The 16,213-nt window shown below is 46.9% G+C and overlaps 1 long non-coding RNA gene across 1 annotated transcript; it reads right to left on the bottom strand.

Annotated features, from left to right (window-relative positions):
• Nucleotides 1-410: 410 nt before the first annotated feature.
• LOC130127773 (uncharacterized) lies at nt 411-3,065 on the bottom strand. The gene is made up of 3 exons (XR_008811850.1): nt 2,715-3,065; nt 1,670-1,989; nt 411-1,250 (listed from the first exon to the last, which is right to left on the bottom strand). It is a non-coding gene; the product is annotated as an uncharacterized LOC130127773 (long non-coding RNA).
• Nucleotides 3,066-16,213: the final 13,148 nt, after the last annotated feature.

Below are 16,213 nucleotides of genomic sequence, written 5' to 3'. Positions count from 1 at the left end.
AGTCCTGATTGTTGATCAATTGGACTCTTGTTTTATTCAATGCTTTATTTAAATAGAAAAGCATTTACAATCATTAGCTTTTTTCTTTATATCTTTAAAATTGTCGTGTAGGATTAAATCATGGCATAAGGGTGTGGAATTTCTGAATGATGAATAATAGAGACAACATGCAGCATTTAGCAACACATTGTTAAAAGTAGTTTGTGCCTGTTTGTTTACTTTGTATGTAAGTTATCCATCGTGACATTTTGGTCATTTTTTATGTTTTACCATCATTAAGGAAACCCACTGGTACGACGCTTTACTATAGCAATGAAGCTGTAACACTGACATTTTCTCATTTGGCAGGTACTGTTATCCAAAGTGACTTAGTGAAAGTCAACAATTAGCAGATATGTGTGTGTCAACCTGCGGGCATCTTAGAGCACTAAATCGTAATCATATTATAGCCAATAGTTTAAGTGCATAATAGGAGGATGCAACAGAGATGCAAATAATAACAGTAGGGGATTCAAATTACAACCTAGCTGGACCATGCCACAAAGTATGACAGTGTAACAGTCATCCTTCAAGACCATCTATAGATTAAGGTAGGCCTGGAAAAGAACATTTTAGGCCTCTGCTGAAAGATGAGCGAGTCTGTAGCTCTGATGGAAGCCAGGAGTTTATACTATCAGTTTTAATCATATCAATCAATTGAGAGAAATTAATTGAAAATACTTGATCAAATCGGAAATGAAATGATTTTTCCCCCAATTTACATTGTAGTTTCAATTAACGTTGCTTTGGTAAACACAAAAGAGTAAAAGCACACAAGTATTCCATATTATGCTTTAATTTCAAACATGTAAATTGAATATGTCTATGTGCTACAAAAGTTTGGGTTAGTATACTGCAAGTTCAGATTTCAGTCCAGTTTGAGAATGACCCAGCAATGGACAGGTAAGTTTTAAACAGGTTTTCTCTGTCATGTCAGTGCTTAATATGTGTGAGTCAAGATGACTAATGTCCCCCTCATATACATCTAAATCACCGAATTCTTGGATTTCTTCTTCTTCCCCTTGCCTTCTTCCTTTTGGGCGCAACAGCAACCGTAGAGTAGAGCAAACACAACCAGAGAAAGAGTTCCCAGCACAAACACTCCTATGACCACAACACCACCCAGTGCCCAGGGTTCCTGATACAGGCGATGCATGAACCACCCAGCCCAGTCCTCTGGTGACCAAGTGGGGCCTGGAGGCTCTAGTGCACTATACAAACAGAAAGATGGGCAGAATCATAGTTAAAGAGCTTTAAGGGAAAGCCCACAGTTAGTGTGTACTGATCAAAAACGTATCTAAAATGACTGCCATCGTTATCACCTGCACCATCATCATCATCATCATCATCATCATCATCCTCATATAGCTGAGATAATAAGAAGTTGTTGGTCACTTTCTTTACTCATGCAGATGTCTTACTTGATGCAAATCTATCTCATACACTCTGGTATGAGATAGATGACTAAGGTCAAATGACCTAGTTATGTTACTGCGTCCAATTCAACAGAAGAAGAAAAAAACACTTTCACAGACAGAAAGCGACACGCCATGTTAGTATCAGCATGCTCTACAGAAACAAGCGACGTTCCCAACTATCTTCACCAACACACTCCTGTTGAAAGACTCACCTCTCCACTGCCATGTCCTGCTAGGAGATCTTCTGCTCTGCTTCACAACTGTGTAAATACAGTCTGCGAGCGGAGATGACCAAGCAAGCGGCCCTCCTGTTGACTTCCCAATCCAGTTCCAGTCTAAATACAGCTGGCGCATCAGACTATCTTACATCCAGTTATGGCAGGTCTTACATTTCTTTTTATCCCTCGCTCAAAACCCAAATGCTGGTAATTGCTGCCTCCCTGCTTTGGCATCTAAAGTGTGATTTCTGGCTCTCTTGCTCTTGGTGAAACGTGCCCTTCCTTCGCCCTGTTTGGTTTTGTGAGTGCGACCGCTGGAGAAGGAATACAGGAAACAAAGCTCCTGGTTAATGTTTACAGATAATATTGACTGCTGGAGGCGAAGGAGAGCCATGACGATAAGGTATGCATACAGTGGTTCAACTATCTATCAGCGAAGTCATGCAACGTCTGTGTGGGTAAATGTGACTTTAAAAAGTTGTGACTTTGTAAAAATTGATGAGTCCAGTTTTTTTAAACTTTAATATACAGTATATTCATAACTGCTGTGCATAAGTTCATTCACAAATACATCTTTACTTGGTATGGTTAGTCTCTGATTACCAAGAACAAATCAATATTATTTATCCAAGATCATCTTGTTTCAGTACACAACACAGCAGGATGTGGGGGAATATTGAAAATGATTCAGTTAAACATAACTCTGCAATGCTTGTTTTATTTGCCAGTATCTTTGCTATAGTTCTTAATGAAATAATTTATTCTTTCTTCATTGACACTTTTCTTTCATTCGTCCGTAGACATTTTTTGCAAAACACTTTATACTCTCTTAACCAGCAGAGGGCGCTCTATGCCTTGTCCTCCACTACACCAAATGTGCCCATATGAGCAAAGTTCACAATATGTTCAATTTAAGAGAGAAGAGCTTCTTTTTTTTAACTTTTTTTTTTATTATCACATATTACATATTATCAAAACCACAAGATCTGTAATGTTTGAGTCAGTCTGCCATTTAAGCACCAACCCTGAGCAGACTCACCAGTCTTTTCATACCATCTCCTTTTCTTTTTGTTGTGGAAAGCATAGGACTTGTTGTCCCTGAAAAGAGCTGCAGCACACTGCTCCATCATCCGGCCCCACAGTGACTCTTGATGGGTTGCGCTACTCTGCTGGTTTTGCACCGACTCCCTGGCCCGGGCCACATGGCGTGGATCTCTAACAGCGTCTCTGGTCTCTGTCCCACTTTCAGAAACACTCCTGAAAATATCTCCTCATCCTTCTCCTTGATCCCTCGTCCCTTCTTCTCTCCCAGCCATGAGCCCTTGTGTGTGTGTGTGTGTGTGTGTGTGTGTGTGTGTGTGTGTGTGTGTGTGTGTGTGTGTGTGTGTGTGTGTGTACGTGATGTTCCCTTGGTGAAAGGGTAGGGAAGATGCTGTCCTCCCCTTCAGATGGTCTGCAGGGGCTGTATTCGGGAGCCCTGGTATTTGGGCTTCCCACAGCAGCAGCAGTGGACGCAGGACAGCACAATCATAAAGAGAAACGTGGCTGGAAGGAGACAGACACGCCGTTTTGTAACACATGCCATGCAAGTTTATGTTTCGTTTTAATGACAAGATAGTTGCTATCAATACTGATGCATCCTATACAGGTGCATGTGTCCGGCCAATTACCCCATTCTTCCGAGCCGCCCTGGTCTCTGCCGATCCGGGGAGGGCTGCAGACTGTCTACCACATGTCTCCTCCCATACATGTGGAGTCGCCAGCCGCTTCTTTTCACCTGACAGTGAGGAGTTTCACCAGGTGAGGTAGCGTGTGGGAAGATCACGCCATTCCCCCCCCCAGTTCTCCCTCCCCCCCTGAACAGGCGTCCTGACCGACCAGAGGAGGCGCTAGTGCAGCGACCGGGACACATACTTGCATCCGGCTTCCCACCCACAGACACGGTCAATTGTGTCTGTAGGGACGCCCAACCAAGCCGGAGGTAACACGGGGATTCGAACCAGCGATCCCCGTGTTGGTAGGCAACGGAATAGACCGCCACGCTACCCGGACGCCCACAGGTGCACATGCCTGCTTCATATATCACAAGTCACAAACAAACACTCACCAACAAAGAGGATGAGTATGAAGAAGGCCCCCAGCTCCAGCGGGTTGGCTTGGGGGAGACCCTGTAGTTTGGTCCACACCTTCTGAAGGATATCCAGCACCTCCCCTTTCACCTCCATCCTCTGCGAGCTTCAGGCGTCGGTCCCGAAAGAAAATATGCTCAGAGGAGTGCGGTGGCCTCGGGATATCGCATGTGGAGTCTTACAGCGCCACACCTGCACCGGTCAAGCCTAAAAAAAGATGGACAGTAAAGTGAATGAAGGGCTATGCATGGACCCAACGCACTCTGTCACCGTCTGGGGGGAAGAAACCCTGGTGTAAAAAGTCATAGCCTGCAGTTATATTTATCCAGAGCTCCACCCAGCTTTCGCATCTACTCTGCAATTTGCATCGCATACGCTGCAATTACCCCTGGAGACGGGAGGGCTGCTGCATGCGTATGTCCCATATCCCCGGACGAAGGAGGCCTCACACTTCACGCTCATCATGCCAAAGCACCTCTCATCAGTACCATAATGTACTTCCTCCGTGCACAAGTGCGTCAGTGCAGCGGGCAGGTGTGTGTGTGTGTGTGGGGGGGGGGGGTGTTGTGGGCAGCACATGTGATCCTCCAGCAGGTCCTGGGTGGATCTGGAACCGTATACAGCGAGGGAGGTGCCGCGCTACCCAAACAGTTTAATTATAAACATGCCAGACTATTTCAAGCCTGGCATTTGAGACCGGGGCCTGTCATCAGCACCGGAGCAGCTGTGTGTGGGCAAGCTTATCGCCGGCTGATGGTGGAGGGAGGCGAGGAGGCGAGGAGGCGAGTCTGCGAACCGGCGGGCAAAATAAGCCGTGAGAGAGGAACTCTGTGTGTGTGTGTGTGTGTGTGTGTGTGTGTGTGTGTGTGTGTGTGTGTGTGTGTGTGTGTGTGTGTGTGTGTGTGTGTGTGTGTGTGTGTGTGTGTGTGTGTGTGTGTGCTAAGCCCAGGAAATGATTTAACTGATCTGGATCAGGGGTTTTGGGATCCATAGTGGTCTGACAGTAGAGGGACATGTTGTAACTTCTTGTTTTTTCTCGATTTGTTAATCAGGTCAAATCAAATGTTTAAGACTGTGGCACAAGACAAGTCACCAAAAAAACAAACAAAAAAAACGATTTTTTTTCTGTGGTTGCAACGTGCGCTCTCTCTCTCTCTCTCTCTCTCTCTCTCTCTCCTCTCTCTCTCTCTCTCTCTCTCTCTCTCTCTCTCTCTCTCTCTCTCTCTCTCTCTCTCTCTCTCTCTCTCTCTCTTTCACACACACACACACACACACACCACACACACACACACACACGCACGCACACACACTCTCTCTTTCTCTCTCACACTCTCTTGTTCTCTCTCTCTTTCTCTCTCACTCTCTCTCTCTCTCTCTCTCTCTCTCTCTCTCTCTCTCTCTCTCTCTCTCTCTCTCTCTCTCTCTCTCTCTTTCACACACACACACACACACACACACACACACACACACACACACACACACACACGCACGCACACACACTCTCTCTTTCTCTCTCACACTCTCTTGTTCTCTCTCTCTTTCTCTCTCACTCTCTCTCATGCTCTCTTTCTTTCTATCTCTCTCTCATCTTCTGATGAGGTGAGCTCAGTCTGCAGCTCATCCTGTATGACTTAGACAAGAAAGACAGGGACAACATGACGCCACCACATTAGTAGAAGGCAATTCTGAAGAAGACAACGTGCGTCACCGATATTAGAAACATAAACTATACCAACTGGCAGAGATTACTAGGGGGGAAAAACAAAACAGTTTCACTACATAATCTCACATAAAGGGAAACAGGAAAACCGTTTTGTTCTGTCAAATTTATTGGGTTAATTAATTTGCCCTTTAAGAAAGTAGAATAAAAAATGTAAAGCAAAAAAAAGTAAACCTTAGCATTTTAAGGTTAAAAAATACACCAAAAAAGACTGGATAAACTTATTGGCACCAAAGCACCTTGTTGCCCGGCCTTTACAGGGACGAGTGTCTCTAAATGCTTGTTGGACCCGTCAGTTGCTTGACTTCCCCACCGACCGTGTTCCCCTCCACGTCTGGCATGTTTGCAGGGTGCCTTTTAGCCAATGCTGCTTTCAGCTCCTGGCTCAAAGGGACTCACATCAGGATTGGTAGCGGGGCCACTGCACCCTTTCCTCCTGAACTGCTGCTGGATGCCTTCATCCTGCTGGAGGACCCAAGACATCCGACAAAGACCCAGTCTCAGGACGCCGACATTTCTCTTCAGATTATCGTCATGATGGTCAGGTTCCACCACGCCATGCCATGTTTGTGTGTGTGTGTGTGTGTGTCTGTGTTCATAGCTTCCCCTGTGAGCATACTGAGGCCAGTCTTGCTTCACTGCATCTTCCCTTCAGCAGTGGAGTCCTGCCGGGCCTCAAAACCACACAACCATTTGTGGTTCAGAGTTCTGCGGACGGTCCACGGCCGCGACACGTTTGTTCCAGACTTCTCCAGCTCAACCTTTGGATGTTTTGGATGGCGTTGTTTCCAACAACTCCTGCCCAGCAGCTGATGAGATCCGTGCTCAGTTTTCCTCTCGTGCTCGAGCCCTGGGAGGAGGACGACACTTCCACGGGCTGCACACGTCTCGATAACACCGGGGGACTGTCGAAACAGGAACTCCGAGGTCATCGGATTTGCAGCCACGTAGACTTCAGCGCCGTCTAATCTCCTCCGCTGTCCATGGAAAGTGCTTTTGTCTTCACCATTTCCATGGAGGAAAAGCGTTTTATAATTTGCTGTGTGTGAACCGCTAACTCAGAAGCCACCTGCTCTTAAACACGGCGGTGGAAGTGTACAGGAAACGAGAAACAGTTGTGTCTCATCAAATTCAGATGAACTCTCAAGACGTGTGCCAATAAAAAGTTTTTTTCTTTCTTAGGGTCCTTGGTCATGAAACGCCGTCTGCACAAATTCGTTCTTACACACTGGTGGAATATTCTAGCCCTGACGTCTGTCCCATAGGGAAGACGTAGAGCCCGGGTAACCCCTGCATGTAGACACCGGTCACCCGACATTGACGCCTTTGCCAGCCTGAGTGGCTGCTGGATGCAAGAGGAAGACAGCAGATGTCAGCAGGAAGGACTTACAAATAGCCACCAGGTTTTGCACATGTCTGGCAGACAAAGCTGAGAGCTAACAATTTCCTTGAGTGCCCGAGAACAAATAAGAGTGTCTCATAAATGAGCCACCAGGCCCTTCTTTGTAAACATATTACTGAAGTTTACTTTTTCAGTTTACTTTTGTTTTTTCTTCATTAAGTTGTAGATCAATCCAATGATATAGGGGAGCCTAAACGTTCCCCTGTTTCGGCTGATTTCAGGAGATTCTTCTGACGACAGATTACGGGGGGGGGGGGGGGGGGGGGGGACTGCGAGCGGCGGGCCGTTAATTCTGGCCACAAATGTTCCTCTGCCACCTTCAAAGTATGTGTGAGCTCTCTGCTGCTACTGCATACTGTATACTTTATACTCTATACTGTGTATACCATCTCCTGTATACTTTATACTGCATACTGTATACTGTATACCATGTACTGTGTACTGTATACAGTATATGGTATGCAGTATACAGTATACAGTATACCTTATCTGGTATACAATACATAAATGGTATGCAGTATACAGTATATTATATACTGTATACGGTATACCATATACCATATACTGTATACAGTATACTGTATACCATACTGTATACTGCATACCATATATTGTATACCAGATACAGTATACTGTATACTGTATACCATATACCATATACCATATACCATACACTGTATACAGTATACTGTATACCATAGTATACTGAAAACTGTATAGTATATACCATAGTATACTCTATATACCATAGTATACTGTGTACTGTATAGTGTATATATACCCTTCTCCCCCCGGCTGCCCTGAGGCTCCTCTCTCCTTTGTCTTTCCACTGCACTCCGGCATCATATTTCATAAGTGGCAGAAATGAAAAAGACGAAATCAGGCTCCCCGGGATATGACATAAATCCACTTATGTCACTGTAAACTGGCCCTGCAATTTGCTCAAGTCCTTTGTCGGTTAGTCATTTCCTTTGCTGTGCCAGCCTAGATGCAGACTACTGTTGGGGCTGTTGAATGTTACACTTTTTTTTCCTTTTTTTTTCTTTCCTCTTTCTGCCCTCGTTTTGTTTGTTCGGACGCACACCGAGTGCACCAAAAAGCCATCACTTCGCTCAATCTGTGTGAGGCTGTGTGACAGTACAGTGGAGTGGGACTGAGTGTTGACCAAAAACTCAGTGTGTTTACGGGAGATAGCTTGTGTTGTCCACACAGTGATGATAAGTACTTGGTCTGTAAACAACCACAGAAGGGATAAAGGTGACCTGGGCTCTGTGGTGTCCACATGGTGTAACGTGCACTGAACCCATCAGCTGAACATCACCGGTTAAGAATGTTAAAAGGAAAACAACGGATCGAGAAGAGGGGAAACAGACTTACCTCTGCGGGGAACATGCACAGCTTCACCCAGAAGCCAGCCGTTAACGCTCCGCTTGCTCACGTTCCTCACAGAGGACGACCGACCAGGGCTCACTTTGCACATAAAACCATCTACTCGATGATTCACAGTCCTTCCTCTTGTTTTCAACCCTCCCCCTCTACTCATGCCTCTCGTTCTTCTTTTTCTCTCTCTCTCTCTTTTTTTATGGTTGTGTCAGGCTCTTCGTCTAATTAGCTTGTTTCGAGCTGGACTTGAGAACGGCCACCTTGAAGTGAGCGGTTGTTCAAGGACCCAGCGGTTCGCTGGCCCGCTCTGCAAGTCTTGGAGATAGCAGCAGTTTGTCTCTTCTGAGTCACTCCTGCTCTCAGAGAGTTTGTGCACCTCCTCCGTCCCCTCCTCTTTCGCCCTCCCTCACTTTCCAGGATACCCTCCCTTGTTCACCCACCAGCGCTTTCACTGCTCGTGTTGACATTCTCTCTCTCTCTCTCTCTCTCTCTCTCTCTCTCTCTCTCTCTCACCCCCCTCATTCTGTCCTGTCTGCACCTCTCCAAACTCTCATTCACTTTTCTGTCTACTGACTCTCCTTCCACTCTCTCTCTCGCTCTCTCTCGCTCTCCCCCTTTCTCTCTCTCTCTCTTCCCCTTTCTCTCTCTCTCTCTTCCCCATTAAAGACCAGCTGTGCCTCTAGTCAGGCCTCCTTTTTTGTCTTTCGTCACCGTGGAGACGAGGCTCCTTCTGCAATAAGGGGTGGAGTGTGTGTGTGTGTTGTGTGTGTGTGTGTGTGTGTGTGTGTGTGTGTGTGTGTGTGTGTGTGTGTGCGTGTGCATAGTATGTGTGCATGGAGTCCACCTAGTTTCCTGTCAGCTGACATGCAGATTGCTCGAGAGCATCTCAGTGCGGTTGTTGATTCACGTTCGTCGGTGTGTCGGTGCACGTTGCCGTAGTTGGGAGGAGAGGTAGCTCCAGCCGAGTCACATGCTCCTCCCATTCAGCCCCCCGGAGGTCCTGCTCCACTGACATGAGAGGCTCGCTCTGGCTAAATATAGAAGAATTTAACAGAAAGAACAATGAGCTTGTTCGTTTAACTTTGTTCGCATTTGACCTCTGAAACAGGGTGGGAAACAGTGTTTCAGCTTGTGTGTGTGTGTGTGTGTGTGTGTGTGTGTGTGTGTGTGTGTGTGTGTGTACTGTAAGTTTGTGTGTGTGACTGCATGTTGGAGGGCAGCTGTACTTTCAAAGCCAACTTTTAACAAAACTATCAGCTCATGGGCATCATTTATTCATGATACATTACTTTTAAGTAAGGGGCAAATAAACATAACAGCTAGTTCATCCATCAAGATAAGACATTCTGGGGGCCTCCAGTTGGCATGGCGGTCTATTCCGTTGCCTAGCAACACGGGGATCGCTGGTTTGAATCCCAGTGTTACCTCCGGCTTGGTCGGGCGTCCCTACAGACACAATTGGCCGTGTCTGCGGGTGGGAAGTCAGATGTAGCTTTGTGTCCTGGTTGCTGCACTAGCGCCTCCTCTGGTTGGTCGGGGCGCCTGTACGGGGGGAGGGGGAACTGGGGGGAATAGCGTGATCCTCCCACGCGCTACGACCCCCCTGGCGAAACTCCTCACTGTCAGGTTGAAAAGAAGCGGCTGGCGACTCCACACGTATCGGAGGAGGCATGTGGTAGTCTGCAGCCCTCCCCGGACCGGCAGAGGGGGCGGAGCAGCGACCGGGACGGCTGCGTAATTGGCCAAGCACAATTGGGGAGAACAGCGGGAAAAAATCCTAAGAAGTCATTCCGAGTATTGCTCAAGTTAAGCTTCACCGTTGATGTAAGTCTCAAAACCCATCCGACCTCGGCCTCCGATATACATGTGTATACGTGGTATATGTAGTATGTATATGTGTGTATGTGTGTATACATGTGTATACGTGTGTGTTTATACGTGAGCAAGACACTAGACTGTACGTGGAACCCTTGAAAGGATGGACTGTTTCTGACGATCTCGCAAGGGAAGGTCACTTGACAAAATGTGGATTTCGCCACAGAAGTGAAAACACTGGATGAGGGAACGGGGTGCATGAGGCACGGGGGTCATGAGTGATTGAATGAGTCGCTACTGGTTCAGATGTCAGTAAATCCAATCAGTTCAGCAGCACACACTGTCCTGCTAAGTGTCCTTCCTACATTAGCCTCAAAGACCTGCAACAGTCATTCAAACCCGAAAACCAAGAGAAGGCGGTGGGACTCTGTGTGCGTGTGCATGTGTGCATGTGTGCATGCACGGCTGCTGCCCACACCGGTTGCTCATCGTATATGACCCAAACCTTTGTCACCTCAACTCATTCATGATATAACACAAACACATCTGTGCTCAGACGAGGCCAAGCAGCTTGTTTCAAAAGGAAGAGTTTTATTCGAAATTTGACTTGGTTCAAAAACCCAGTAAAATGTTTTTATTTATTTTGAAATTGAGTTTATTTTGTGGCGATTTGTGGTGGCGGCGGCCGGGCGGCGGCGGCCAAGAGTGTATGTTTGTATGTTCGCTTAAAACTCCAGAAATATTCATTGTAGAACAAAAAGAAAGGTATCTTTGGAATCAGCAGTTTCCAAGGATTTCTAAGGTAGACAAGGTTTGCAAAACTCTGGCTTTCACTGACTGAGATGGTTCCCACAGGGCCTTTCCTGTACTGTAAAGCCCCTATAACATTTCCATTCTGAAGAAGATGAGAAGCGTGGGGTGTTTTGGGGATGTGAGCAATGCTCACAGATACACGCTGGGATCGGTGGGCAAGTCATAGGCATGCTGTGTGACAATAGGCTGATTTGCATGGACCCCTGTATTGTAATTGGCTGTGGCGAGATCTAGTCAATGGAGGCCCGGGCAAGCGGTATGTAAACTCGGCCTCCATTCAGGCTTTGTCTCAGCCAGACCCTGCTGGTAACACGATAGCGCTTTAACCCCACGATCTCCGACTCTGAAACACAAGGCCTCTCAGAAGGACTGCACTGGCCATGATGGCGTGTCAAGGAGGTGGGGTGCGCGTGTGTGTGTGTGTGTGTGTGTGTATGGTGTGTCCATAGCATACCCTGTGAGCATACTGAGTTTTACTTAGCAACTCAATTCAATTCATTTGTATTCTTAAAGGCGAAATAAAAGGGTGCCAGCACAAAGCAAGCACAGCAACGCAAAAGTGATTTTTGTTGTAAAAGTGCCGGACGATGGGAAGAAGCACACGTATTGCAGTAAATGAATGGTGGCATATAGAGTGCAGTGTTTGGGCAGACTCACAGGGGAAATATTAGTGATAGGTAACTGACAAATCTACCAGATGTGGTATGTCAGTATAGTAATGTGTCTTTGCCAGTGCATATGAGTGTGTATGTATTTGTGCGTGTATCCCCCTAGTATGGTACAGGGACACTTGGGCAGGGTGTGGGGGATAGAGGAGGCATAAAGGCTGTCTTTGTGCAGGACGGCCTTAGCTTCAGCCCCCGCACTATAGCTGCAGACTCCACAAAGTTCTGTGTTCGTGTGTGTGTGTGAGTGAGAGAGAGAGAGAGAGAGAGAGAGAGAGAGAGAGAGAGAGAGAGAGAGAGAGAGAGAGAGAGAGAGAGAGAGAGAGAGAGAGAGAGAGAGAGTTGGGGGATAGTCTCTTTTAAAGGATCCCAAAATGGAGATCTTGCTGTACTCAAATGGACATAACATCGCCATTACCCGAACCCAGCCACTAATAGATAATAATATAAAAGTGACATTTGGTCACAACTGTCACTCTCTGAAGTGTAATCACAACCTTCTGACGTTAGCTGGGACAGCTTAATGAGCTGACTCTGTGAATCATGATTAAAATGTCTCTAATGTGTCAGGTTCTCATAGACACATGTGGGACTCTCTGGCATCGTAACGTCTGAGAGGTGCTTCATGCTCCGCTGCTGCCTGCAGCAACTCTTTCTGCGCTCTTTTCCTCCTTCTCCCCTTCAAAACAGAGGCTGGAAAATACTTAATAAGTGTAGATTATGTACAAAACATACCTCTTCTGGTTGTCGTTGCAGAGGTTTAATTCAATGTAGTAGGACTAGGGCCACGCTGAAGCCAATATCTAAGCAGTGTAAGCTGCTCAGCACTTGGCCTCCACAGCAGAGCAGCCCCAGCTGGAAAAGAGGCACGCCGAAGCAGATGCCTTAGCCCTTTGTTGGGCTGAAAAGACATACGCACGGGGGCAAATAGCGCACATTGCTTTCATTACACAAAAAACAACCGTTTGAATCGCAACCCCGGCCACTTCTTCGCCACGGCAACAGACTCGGCTGCTCTGAATTCCTGCAGGGTTTCTGCTTTTCATCAGATCTGTCTGGCTTATGCCGTTATTCAACCCTTTTGCCGAACAACAGGCTCTCTCGACAGCCTTGAACTACCCAGATCTGGATATTACAAGACCCATGTGTGTCTGCGCGAACTGCTTGTACAACACGGTGACTAAACCACCGAGGACATCGACGCCTTCCAAACAGTAACGTGGACATTGGAAAGCTGATCTGTCACACAGCACAGCCGTCACGTACATCGTGCCTGTCCGACTCCGTGATTCAGCCACTGATCACAGAGGACACGAACCCCACCCACAGATCCACCTTGCCAGTGTAGGATTGTACTGCCCAAATGAAATCCACAATATCCGACAGCCTCTCGTATCTTAGGCTGTTTCCATCTGCGATATACTAACGTCACCACAATCTAACAGGATGTACAGTTGTGCCCTGTAACTATTTAAAGGACAAAGTGACTTACTTTTCTCCATCTTTTTTTGGGGGGGGGTATTTTCCCCCTCTTCCCCTCATTTGTATCCGTCCAATTACCCCACTCTTCCAAACCGTCCCGATCTCTGCTCCACCCCTTTCTGCTGATCCGGGGAGGGCTGCAGACTACCACATGCCTCCTCCGATACATGTGGAGTCACCAGCCGCTTCTTTTCACCTGACAGTGAGGAGTTTCGCCAGGGGGGATGTAGCACGTGGGAGGATCACGCTATTCCCCCCTGTCCCCCCCCTCGAACAGGTGCCCCAACTGACCAGGGGAGGCGCTAGTGCAGCGACCAAGACACATACCCACATCCGGCTTCCCAACCGCAGACACGGCCAATTGTGTCTGTAGGGACGCCCGACCAAGCCGGAGGCAGCATGGAGATTCGAACTGGGATCCCCGTGTTGGTAGGCAGTGGAATAGACCATGCTACCTGGACGCCCCCACTTTTCTCCATCTTACTCAGACAGCTTGCCTAAATTAGAGCGAGTATGTATATAGACTGTATGCCAAGCTACAGCTTGCTCTCAGCAGTCTGGCAGAGGAGTTCAAGGTCCCCCGAGCCAGAGAAGTCCTGCTCTACCGAGATTCTGCTGACACCAGGGTCTCTTCCGCGGGTATCAAGGTCAGAACAGGGAGGAAGTGGCACACGCAGGGGACAGTTGAGTAGGCTGAGGCAAGGTTGCAGCACAGCATCCTGATGTGCACCATGGCAACTAGTCAGGCCGGGCTCAGGAGAAACTCAAGACCTTTCTACGGTAAAGCTCAAGGAAATGGGAGGTGAAAGCTGATCCAGGAGGAGGTATGTGCAGAGGTGGAGGAAGCTCGCTACAGCAGAATGGTGGGCATGTGCAAGCAGAGGGCCTGGACCAAGTGGGAGCATACAACCGGCCAAAAGAGCACCTGGGCCGAACTCTGGAAGGCGGAGTAACACCGATTCACGGTTTTGGTCCAGTCAGTGTATGATGTCCTCCCGAGCCCTTCCAACCTGTTCAGCGGGGGCCTGGTGGACTCACCTGCTTGCCAACTCTGCCAGAAAAGGGGATCCTTGGAGCATATCCTGAGCTGCTGTCCAATGGCCTTGGGAGAAGGGCGGTATTGTTGGCGCCATGACCAAGTTCTGCAGGCAGCAGCAGACACCGTCTGCACTGGGATCAGCTACAGCAAGCAGCAACACCCAACAAACCGCACCATCACCTTTGTTCAAGCATGGGAGAAGCCCCGGCCCCAGCCAAAGGCCCAGGATGGGCTGCTCACAACAGCAAGGGACTGGTATTTCCTAGACAACCTAGAGAGACAACTGAGGTTCCTGGACATCATCGCAACTACCACACTCAGGCCAGACATGGTCTTGATGTCCGTGGCAACCAAGTGGTTTTGCTAGAGCTAACTGTCCCCTGGGAAGATCGGATGGCGGAGGCACAAGAAAGGAAGAGAGCCAGGTATGCAGATCTGGTAGCTGAGTGTCAAAGGAATAGATGGAAGGCCCACTGTGAGCTGGTTGAAGTGGGCTGCAGGGGCTTTGCAGGCCAGTCGCTACACGAGGTCCTGGGACCCTTGGGGATTTGTGGGTTGTAAGGAAGAAGAGCCATTAGGAACACCTTGGAAGCCATGAAAAAGGCTTCCTGCTGGCTCTGGTGAAGAGGGATGAGGCGTGGCGTAATGCGCTACCTGGACACAAGTCGGGGCTTGATCACCCCCGGCTGAGTTGCTTGGGTGAGGGTGTCTGATGTGAAGACCTGAAACACTTGATGACCCCAGGTTCATTACAGACGATGTGTCCAGGTTGCACCACATGGTGCATCAAAGAACTATGTATGTATGTATGTATGTATGCATGCATGCAGCTATCTATCTATCTATCTATCTATCTATCTATCTATCTATCTATCTATCTATCTATCTATCTATCTATCTATCTATCTATCTATCTATCTATCTATCTATCTATCTATCTATCTATCTATCTATCTATCTATCTATCTATCTATCTATCTATCTATCTATCTATCTATCTATCTATCTATCCATCTATCCATCTATCTATCTATCCCGTGTTCATATGTCTTTACTTATCATATCACTTTGGGTTTAGGAGATTACTTACATATTAAGTACACCACCTTTGACCATTATCCGTTTCCATAATTTGTATGGCTAGATGGCTCTTCATTGGGCAGAGTTCTCCTAAGTTACTATAGAAGATGTGATTACTCCCCAGAGTCTTACAAGGGAAATCTCGGTGAGCTGAATTTAAGCTTAATAATAATAGAAAGTGTCTGCCCCCTGGCGTTTCAAACAACATAATGCAGATATCAACAGAAAGTAAGCTACGGTCGGGGTCAACGCCTACTGCTACTGCATAGCATTTCAAAACTGTAACTAGAATTGACTTGATTGCCGCCTAAGATAAATGGTTGGTTTTTTGTTATTTACAAAAAAATCAACAGTTCTGACAATAGATGAAGACCTCATTGAGAATCAGCATTAATATAATTATGACCTTATCCACTCTGAAGCGTTCAGTATGATTACAAGTGAAAACCTAAAATGCAATATGGAAATCCTCTGCAAAGCCCCTTGCATCAAAAGTAGTATCACAACCCTACACCCTACTACAAGCCTGCAGCAGATGAATATGTATCTCAGAGAGGTGGTTACCTTGGTTTTGATAGGGAAAGTGGTGCTGCATAAACAACCAGAAGTTATATTGGCCCACCATAACAATGTGATTTGCATGACATCTTGAACTCATATGAGGGTTAGCTCACCATGCCTTAGTGCAGATGAATGAACAAATTTATTTTGCTTCATACATTGATGGGTATTTACTTAGTTGATTTAAGAAGATGAAAAAGATTCACCTGTGTTTGACCAGTTAAATGTAGGCCTCTCACCTGCTTTCGTATGCTAGCCTACTTTGGTTTTGAAACCATAGTGAAAATCCAGAAAGGGCAAAACAATCAATGAAATAATCAACATTCTGCTATTTTGTATTTGCTTATGAGAAACTGAGATGTAATAACCAGATTCACCAAGGACTGCTCTAACTGGATTCATGGAATACATAGGGTACATATTCTACAGGTATACAATATTTGGCCCAA

This window comes from Lampris incognitus, chromosome 17 (assembly GCF_029633865.1).
Source record: "Lampris incognitus isolate fLamInc1 chromosome 17, fLamInc1.hap2, whole genome shotgun sequence".
Classification (NCBI taxonomy): Eukaryota; Metazoa; Chordata; class Actinopteri; order Lampriformes; family Lampridae; genus Lampris; species Lampris incognitus.
This window is presented reverse-complemented; position numbering and strand designations above follow the sequence as displayed.